Source organism: Eretmochelys imbricata, chromosome 19, assembly GCF_965152235.1.
Source record: "Eretmochelys imbricata isolate rEreImb1 chromosome 19, rEreImb1.hap1, whole genome shotgun sequence".
Taxonomy (NCBI): domain Eukaryota; kingdom Metazoa; phylum Chordata; order Testudines; family Cheloniidae; genus Eretmochelys; species Eretmochelys imbricata.
The window spans coordinates 2,925,266-2,934,516 of record NC_135590.1 but is presented as its reverse complement, the minus strand read 5'-3'; positions in this window follow the sequence as shown (position 1 = coordinate 2,934,516).

The following is a 9,251-nucleotide window of genomic DNA, read 5'->3' as shown; positions in this document are numbered from 1 at the left end:
CCAAATTGAGGATAAGCAGGGGCCTTGGGCTGGTGCTGAAAGTCACGATGGAGTCCGGCTCCCAGATGGACTAAGAGTTTCTGCTTGCCGGTGCTCTGCCTCCACCTCTGCAATAGGAAAACTCTCACACACGAGGTGTTGGCTGTAAGTGAGCAGGGCCTTATAGCAATTTGAAACAAGCTATTGCCAAATATCAGCGGGGGGGGGAATCGCTAGGTGCATTTTCCCAGTCAGGAACTCTCGGTCAATGCTGGGAGACATCAGACCAAGAAGTGGACTTTCAAAAAAGGCAGCAGCAACAGATGAACCCGCTCCAGTGCCCCGGCGCTGTTGCACCTGCCAGCTGCAGATTTGCATGCGCACCAAGGGAAGCTACATGCATACAGGGAGTTTGTGTGTGCAATAACCAATGCTGTGCTTGCAAACAGCTCTTGCAGGCCCCGAGACTACAGGTGCTCCAAACTCCCGGGGACTGTCAAATGATGCAGGTGACTCGGAAGTGGTGAACTCACTAATAGCAAAGTGCAATGGAAGTCTTGAACCACTTCAATCAGTGATGGACCCGGCACAGACCCCCTGAGCTGAGCATCCCATGTGCTGGGAACATTCTGGTTTTCTACCTTCCGTGCCTCTGGCGGGGTCCATTACAATGATACTGATGCTGGCCTGGGCTCAGAGCGACCTTCCCGACTGTTTGGAGCTTGTCGTTCCAAGTGCTTGTCTTCACCCTTTCTAAGCGCTGAGCGATGCATGATGAAATGCAGAGAGAGAACAGAGGCTGCTCCTCCTCCCTGGTGTTTATCCTCTGAAAGCAGATAGCTTTGAAGGCCTGTCTGCTGGAGTGTGGTCGTGAACATGTGTTTGTCCAGGGCCCTCTTGGGGAGCCTTGGGGGCCATAACTCATCTGCATTCGCACATGGTCTGCAAGCAAACAAAGAGATCCTGGGGTTTCCTAATCAGCCAGGCTTGGAAAGCTCATTGAGGTGCCCAGGCAAGACCCCACCAGCACAGAGCAGTCGGGCAGGGCTGTCCATTTCATGCTAAACGCTGGTTTCCCAGAGATGCACATGAAGTTGATGGGAGTTACCCATATCCTGCAGCAGGAAAATAGGCTTCTGGCCCCTAAAAACTTCTGTTCTTGATCTGAAAGCCAACAAACCCTGGGGAAGTTCTGACCTGTGACAGCCAGGCAAACTCCCGGGTCCCAACCCCCAACAGCCCTGGGAAGCTCATGCCAGGTACAAATGCTGCTACGTGGTCTGGGCTCTCTGGGCTCTCATTTGGCAGTTGAGGATTGCTCATGGGGCATCTGCCCGTCGGGAAGGATTGGATGCACCACTGAGTGGGCTCTTGAGCGTGTGTCTCTCATTTGGCTTGCAAATGGAGAGAGAGTTCTTGTCTGCCTGAGATGAGGAGGGGGGTGAGCCATTCAGGCTAGCAGCTGTTCTGGGCTCATTCTTTCATAGAATCATAGACTATCAGGGTTGGAAGGGACCTCAGGAGGTCATCTAGTCCAACCCCCTGCTCAAAGCAGGACCAATCCCCAATTTTTGCCCCAGATCCCTAAATGGCCCCCTCAAGGATTGAACTCACAACCCTGGGTTTAGCAGGCCAATGCTCAAACCACTGAGCTATCCCTCCCCCCACACATTGTTTCTCCAAACCCCACGCCAGGGAGCTGCAGCTTTGTTTTTCTTGCATTGCCAAAGCAACACCTTGGTGCAACAAAACTCCTATTGTGCTTCATCTGGTAAAAACCGCAGAGCTCTGGGATGGGATGGATTTTCATTTGCATGCAATAGACTCATCAGCTTATTTCTCCCCTGCACGCTCGGTAAGGGACTGGGAGGCACGCCTTGCCATGTCCACACCGGAGGGGGGTGCTCGTGTGTGGGGATGGCGTGGCGCAGGGGCGCTGAGCCTTGTGTGTCTGACATCGGGGTGAGCACGCGGCATGAACACGCTGCAGAACGGGTTTGCAGGTGGCTGGAGGGCTGGAATGTGCGTGCGGAGGGTTAGAGTGACTGTGCAGGAGTGCCCGGGAGGGCTGCAGCGTGTGTGACACACTTACACACAGCTGAGGTCCCCACTTTCCTTCCAGCTGTCGCTCCTTCGCACGCTTGCTCCTGGCTCTAGGCTTGAGGGCGCGACTTTCTCATCGCATTCTCCTGGGCTCGCTCAGCAGGAGCTGGGACTTTCCAGCTGGGAGTCTGTTCTGTGCAGCGAGGCCCCAGGAGGAGCAGCGTTGCTGGTGGCGGGAAGCGCTGAACGGGGTCTGCTGGCTGACCCCTCTTTGCACATCGCCGGTGGTTTGTGTTGGCTCGCGGCTAGTGTGTTTGACATGTTTATGCTGCTGCTCGCTTGTTCACCATCTGGCTGGGGCCTGTCTGGGCAGCCTGTGGGGAAGAAGCTCCACGATTGGGCAGCTGGTCTGGAGAAAGCTCTGTGATTGGGCAGCCAGAGGCGGGGGGAGCTCGAGAATGAATGAATGAACCGGATGGAACCTGACACCTGGAAATTCACAGGTGTCCTGGTCACCATGTGGCACAGATGGGGCGTGGGCGGTCAGGCCGAGCAGTCAGAAGCCAGGAACGGCGTCAGGGTTCAGAGCCGGAGTCGGGAGCCAGAGCCAAGGGTCAGAGCTGGAGTCGGGAGCCGAGCGGGTGAACAGGGCTAGAGCAGACTGGGGCAGGGAGGCAGCAAGGCAGATGCAGGAGTGAGCGTAAGCTGTGAGCAGCCACTGGCCTAGTCCTGCTGGTAGGCCTGAGAGCCAGCCTGGGGACACCTCTCAGCTTAGTGTCCACATCCCTAAGCCACAACCTCAGCAAAGAAACCAAGGCTGACCAAGCACCCTCAGCCCAGTAGAGGGTTGCTCCAGGCCACAGGTACAAGGGATGCTCAGCCACTGTCCCGGCCTGTCTCTAGCCGTCCTTCAGCCAACGATCTCAAAGCACTTTACCAGGCCCCTCTGTGAGCTGAGCATTGGTGTCCCGTTTTACCAGTGGGTCAAGTGTGCTGCAGAGAGACACCATGAGCTGCCAGTGTGAGTCCACGGCAGCCCTGGGAATGGAGCCTGGGAGTCTAGTCTCCCTTCCCACCAGGCTATAGGCTATGTTGCCTCGTGCATAGAGAATTGGACTGGGGCTTGGGAGACCTGAGTTTTTTTCCTGTCTCTGCCACTAGTTTGCTGACTGATCTTGGGCAAGTCATTTCCCCTCCCTGTGCCTCAGTTTCTCATTCTGTAAAATGGGGACAGTGATCCTGCCCCCTCCTCTGTGTGAAGCACGTTGCGAGCCATGCAAAGCGCTAAATAAGAGTGAGATATTCTTGTTGCTCCCACCCGCTATGCAGCCGCTGCTCTGAGTCTCCCCCAGCAGCTGGTTCAAGCCACAGAGCTCCTCTAACTGAAACACTGCCATATAAAGAGTGAGCTAAAACCTTCCCAGAAAACATTTAACCTCCTCTGGCCTCCCTGTCCGTCAGGCCTGGGGAATTCCCTGAGGGCAGCCCCTGTGTCTCCAGGAGACAGGCGCCATATAAGGTAGCTCCTTAGCTAAGTAGCACAGTCGTGTCTCTTTGGTTCCAGCAGCCTACGTGCCGGACGCAGAACCCCGAGGAGCCCTGGCTCTCTCCGTGCCCACCTCGCTCCGTATTTGCTCTGCTCTTACTCAGGGGTTCGTGAGCTGAGGCCTGAGGGCTTTGTCAGCCATTCGGATTACACACATGGCAGACAGTGCCCTCATCTGCTCTCACCCGTGCCTACTGCCTGGCCGACCCAGACCTGGAATGGGTGAACGGAATCTGCTCAGAAGAAGCCTGGGACTGGAACAGCACAGAGTATTGTAGGGCAAGGCTGAGGGACATTGGCAGAGCTGTGGAGGAGGGGAAGGAAGGGATCCAGGACCGGGATGGCCGGGGAGATGGCGTGTGGAGGCTGAGGGACATTGGCAGAGCTGTGGGAACTCAGGACTGCAGGGCAGAGGGTATTGCAGGGCAGGGTGAAGGTCCGCTGGCAGGGGAGCTGTGGGCCAGGCCTGGGCTGTGTGAGGGAACGTGCCCAGCACCTATGCACGCGTCGCTGGCTTGCCCTAACTAGGAATCTCTGCCCTTCTCTTCCAGCCTGATCCAAAGCAGTCAATGGGGAAAGTCTCCTGCTGCCTTCAGCTGGGGTTTGGATCAGGCTCTGGCAAACTAAATCACTCGGATGTGTGTGGGGGGGGGCGCCCAGGTTTCTGCCTGGCTGTTGAGATAAATAATCAAACCTGGTGAGTAACTGCAGTGGGGACAGGCGCTGAAGGGCTTATAAGGAGCTGCCTGGCTGGGGGCTCATCCTGATCCTGGCTGGCTGTAGTTTCCTGGGCTCTGAACCGAGCAGTAGCTGTGCTCGGCTACCTGTTTACAGTCTCGCTTTGGTGCCGGGGCTCGTTAAGTAATGTGCGTTGTTTATGGGACGTGTTGGCCTCCAAATCACTTGGAGGGCTTGTGTATTTGCAGAATGTTACTCATGGCAGGGAGAATGTGGAGGGAAAACCGGAGTTTCTTCTGCCCCCTTCCAAGATTCCTCCTTGCCAAGTAGTTGGCTTCCTCCCTGTGTCACCCCACTTCCTCCCCCAGCTCACACTGGCTGACTGGAGCAATAAGCGACTAAGTTCGAGATGCCTCATTATAAAACACTTCATCTTAGTTGACTAAGTGCCCATTGAGGGTGACCCTAAAGTGAGAAGGAAGGATGATGCTGTGATTAAGGGACCTGGTTCCTGGGTCCCATTCCTGGCTCTGCCATGTCACCCTGGCGAAGTCACCAAGTTTCTCAGTCTCTGTTCCCTGTCTGTCGAATGGGGGGATAATCTGGCCCTGTCTGGTCTAGTTCGATTTGGAGTTCTCGGGCATGGACTGTCCCTCATTCTGTCAGGGCAGTGCCAGCAAGCGCCAATGCTGGTCTGTGTCTCTTGTGTTCCCATAACAGAGTGAAATGTCCCATTTGTGCACATCAGGCACCCCAGGCTGGAGGCTGCACCATTCTGAGAGCCTCGGCGTTCCCGGCAAGTTTGGGGTCACGGTGATGTGTCAGTTCAAACAGTATCTGAACTAGTTCGCTCCCCTCTGTGGCTCAGACCACTCACTGGGCCCCAGCGTCGGGAACCTCTCTGCTGGGATCCGAACTGGGAATGCTGAGACGTGCTGGCAGCAACTCTGCCATGGGAACACAGAGACCCTCGCTGGGGTTCCCGTCCCTGGCAGTCTGGTCTTGGGGTTGTGCAGTCACCAGGAATCCACTTGAGTGTCTCCAGGGAAAGCATCTGAACAAGCAGGGGGATCCCTTGCGTATCGGTTAGCTCCCCAATGCACATTTCCTGTCTCTGCTCACAGAGGTACAATGCTGGCTCCCATCAGTCCCAGAGTTAGACAAACCACAGGGGGAACCCCCCTGCCCACTGAACTCTGAACCAGGGCACAGGGCTGGGGGATTTGTTCGGAACAGGGTTCCTCCCAGAAGCTTGCCCAAGCAGGTTCCTCAGCCCTGAGCTGGCTGCTCTGCATTCCTTCTCCTCAAACAGGACACACGCAGGACTGAACAGCAATTTGTCTTTCTGTGCCAGACCCAGATAATCAAGAACAAGTGAAGCCCAGCTGAAGCACTGTCTCACGGGGAGGTTATCAGAGAGGAAGCAGCCTCCCTGGTGAACATTTTCTTTGCTCCTTGGAAAGCAGTCAAGACTTTTTTACATTGCTGGGAGTTTGCCAGATAGTTTATTAATCTAAAGCAAAATAAACTGGAAGGTGACCGAGAATTTTAAACGAGCTTCACGCTGGCCTCTCAATTTGTAGGTGCGATATTTCACACCAGAGGTTTTGCACATGTAAATCCTCAGCTTTGTGCATGCAAATGGAGCAGCGAGGCAGCTAACTACCCAATTTGTACATGCAAATAAAATTTGCAACAACACAGAATAAAATCACCCTCCTCAATATTAATCCCCCTGTATCATCCCCTTGTAATTAGACCATTGTTCCTAAACTCCTTGTTGAGCGTAGCATCTGTCTAATCTAGAATGTAAATTCAATGGGGCAAGGACTGCGCACCCCCTGCTTTGGACAGCATTGTCCCAAATACCAAGTAAAAATGACAAATCCATATTTCTGTGTGCACCAAAACCAGGGTGTTAAAAAGTCATGCATGTGAGAACTCAAGCTTCAAAACCCCAATTGTGGCAGCTGTGTTTGGAAATTTGGCCTGGAGAGAACAAGGATGAGACACAAAGATTGTGGGTTTTGGGGATGGGGGGGTGGAGTTGTTTGTTTTAAAAAAAGTGTAATGGAGGGTGAATTTGCTTTGCATTTGTGCACGTTCTGGGGTGTGAGCGATTCAGCTGTAGCAGAACAATGGCCCGTTCTGCGGGGAATTATCTCATGCGGGCACCAAACCAAGAGCCTTCTCAGTTACTTTAATGAAGACAGAAAGAACAGGGGGGTGGGTCAGGAGGGGAATTAAAACAACCTTTCCCTTTTCTGTCTTAAGCAGAGCCCATGCTGGCACTGGCTGTTCCAGTTACGTGGGTGCACGCATAGTCCCCTCTTTGCTCCCCATCCACGGAACGTGCTGGTTCTCACGTGGAGCCGGAGCTCTCGCGGAAGGAGTGACACAGTGAGGACCAGCAGAGCTCCGTACACACACAGGCCGGAGGTGCGGCCCCATGTGCACTGGAGAGAGAGTGGAGGAGTTCCCTTGGAGTGAGCAGAGCTGTGTGCCTGAGAATCTGGCCCAGATACTTGGGTAACACTGGGGAAGGACACAGCCGTCCAGGAGTTTGGTACATGGTGAGATGAGGCAGGAGCTCTGACAAGATGTTGCTTTCAGCAGGCTGGATTATTTAGTATCCCTTTTAAAGCTATTTCTTTGCCCTTCCCTTGCAACTTCTGTTCCAGGATCTCAAAGCACTTTACAAACGTTCATGCTTTAAGCCCCTCTGTGAAGCAGTTCCTGTCACTCCTCTCTCTGATAGACAGGGAAACTGAAGTGGGAATCAGATTTCAGAGTTGGCCCACATCTCATCGGAAGCTTGCAGCAGAGGCAGAAATAGAGCCCAAGTCTCTTGACGCCCACTACTGTGCTTTAATCTCGGACCATTCCCCACCTCCCTCCTGTCTCTGAGTAGGTCCCCGTTATTACACTGTGGGATGCACTAACAGATCTGTTGTAGCTGACAGTACCTGGGCATCCCAGTGACTGCTATGCACCATGCTCACCTGCCGGGTTGAGGCTGAGTCCCTGGGAACGATCGCACCATTCTGTTAGCAAGCATGCATTGCTGTCTTCCGTCACTGGGATGCTGGGGCCGTGCACCCCAGGTACACCCCAGCTTTAGCCTGCGACCTTGCTTGCTTGTAAGTAGAGGTCCCTATTCAATGGGTGGCTGCCCATAACTGGGGTCCCTTATAAAAGTTCTGAGCCGTGCTGTTGAGATACAAATTAGTCCAGTCCCTGAAGCTCCAGCTGCCCTTTCCATCTCTGCTAGAGTCAACAAATGCGCTTGTGTAGTTATTTTGCTGTTGCGGGGGGAACCTACCCCGTTTCAGCTCTCATTAGCAAATCTACGGCAGCAGCTCTCCTGCCCAAGTCATTTGCCAGGCAAGGCGAGTGGTTTCCATTTTCAGGGCCTGCTTTCACAGCACCTTTTCCAGCCAGGGGCCACATGGGCTCGCACCCCAGTGTGGAACACATCAGCTAGGGAGGCCCCAGGAATAGGACCATGGATCAGATACTGAAATGTGGTGGCTACGTGTTCTCTGCTGTGCACGCCAGGTGCACTGCCATCCTGAGGCCTCACAGGCTGCAGATGCGTAAGGCGGCCCCCGTGCGCAAACTTCCAGGCTTTATCATCTGCCTGAGAATCATACAATCTGCATCCTGTGCTCGAAGCAGGGGGGCAAGTTCCTACTGTATGAACCTGCAGGGAGGTTTCAATTGTATCAATTTCTGCAAGCCCTGAATTCAGATGAGGTTTGTCTTTGTCCAGGTGTTTATTCACCTTCTCACTGTGCTGCTGAATGTGCCAACCTGTCCTTCCTGAGCTTGTGCCAGCTGCTTGGGGCAATCCCTGGGGCATGGACTTCCTCTTTTTGAAGAAATAAACTTTCCTTTCGGCAGCTGGCACAAGGTGCTACTAGGGGGTCCCAAGACACGTGGATGTGGGAGCCCTGTCCTAACTGGATTCAGGAAACAATCCTGTAGGATACTCCAGCCTGTGCTGGCATCAGGGAATGTCACTGCAGCTACAGCGACAGGAGTGGGCAGGAGGTATATTCATGGGAGCTTGAAACATTCCCTTTGGGTTTTCCTCAGCTGAGATACATGAGAAACAAACGCTGGCCCTGCAGACATGTGGCTGAGGGCAGAAGTGTTGCGGAAGCCCGTTCTGCCAGGAGCTCCGTGGAACTTCAGTAAACATGTGGGAACCATTGAGTGGAACAAGTATGCTACAAGTGACCCTTCCAAGCCGGAACAAACCCTGCTAACCTCACAGGCCTCTCGGATGGCGCAGTATGGGGGTGGGTGGGGTGGGATTGTTTAGAAATTCTGCTGAGGATGGGTTGGCTGGGGACCTGGGTTCAAGTGTGGCTTGGGTCATGAGTGAGCATGAATGAGCCAGTTTGGAAACTCGACAAACCCTTCCACATTTCTAGAGCTGAACTGAAGCTGAGCCAGTCCTGACATGTCTGGGTAAGCGTCTAGCCAGCGACTGGAAATGACAGACTATCCCAAGGGAGCCCATTCTTGGGAGACCCCCGCCAGCCCAGCTCTGCAGATGCGAGACATTTGGAGAATTGAACAACCAAACGTTTGGGAGCTCATCTAGACTACGCCCAGGCTCTGAATCTTTGGGGATTCAGCCGCTGCTGGTCTCAAATGCCATGGGATTGTTGTAACAAAAACACTGCAAAACAATTCTGTGCAAGTTAAAAGCAAATACATTAAACCCTTAAACATATGGACCCGAGCTTAGCAGGGCAAAGAACATTCACGGTCATTTTAGCTACACGTACAGCACCCGGGACTCTCCCAGTCGGTGTATGTGACACTGTGGCTGTCCTTGATGTCCCCCAGTGTGGCGTGGTAGGGGGAGGGATGCGGCCCCTTGACTTGACCCTCGTGCGAGTGGGGGACAGTTCTCAAGCCATGACATCCCCCTCGAGCCAGCTCAGCTCCTAGCCCCGGGAGCAGCTCCCCTCTGAACCCACCAGGCAAAGTA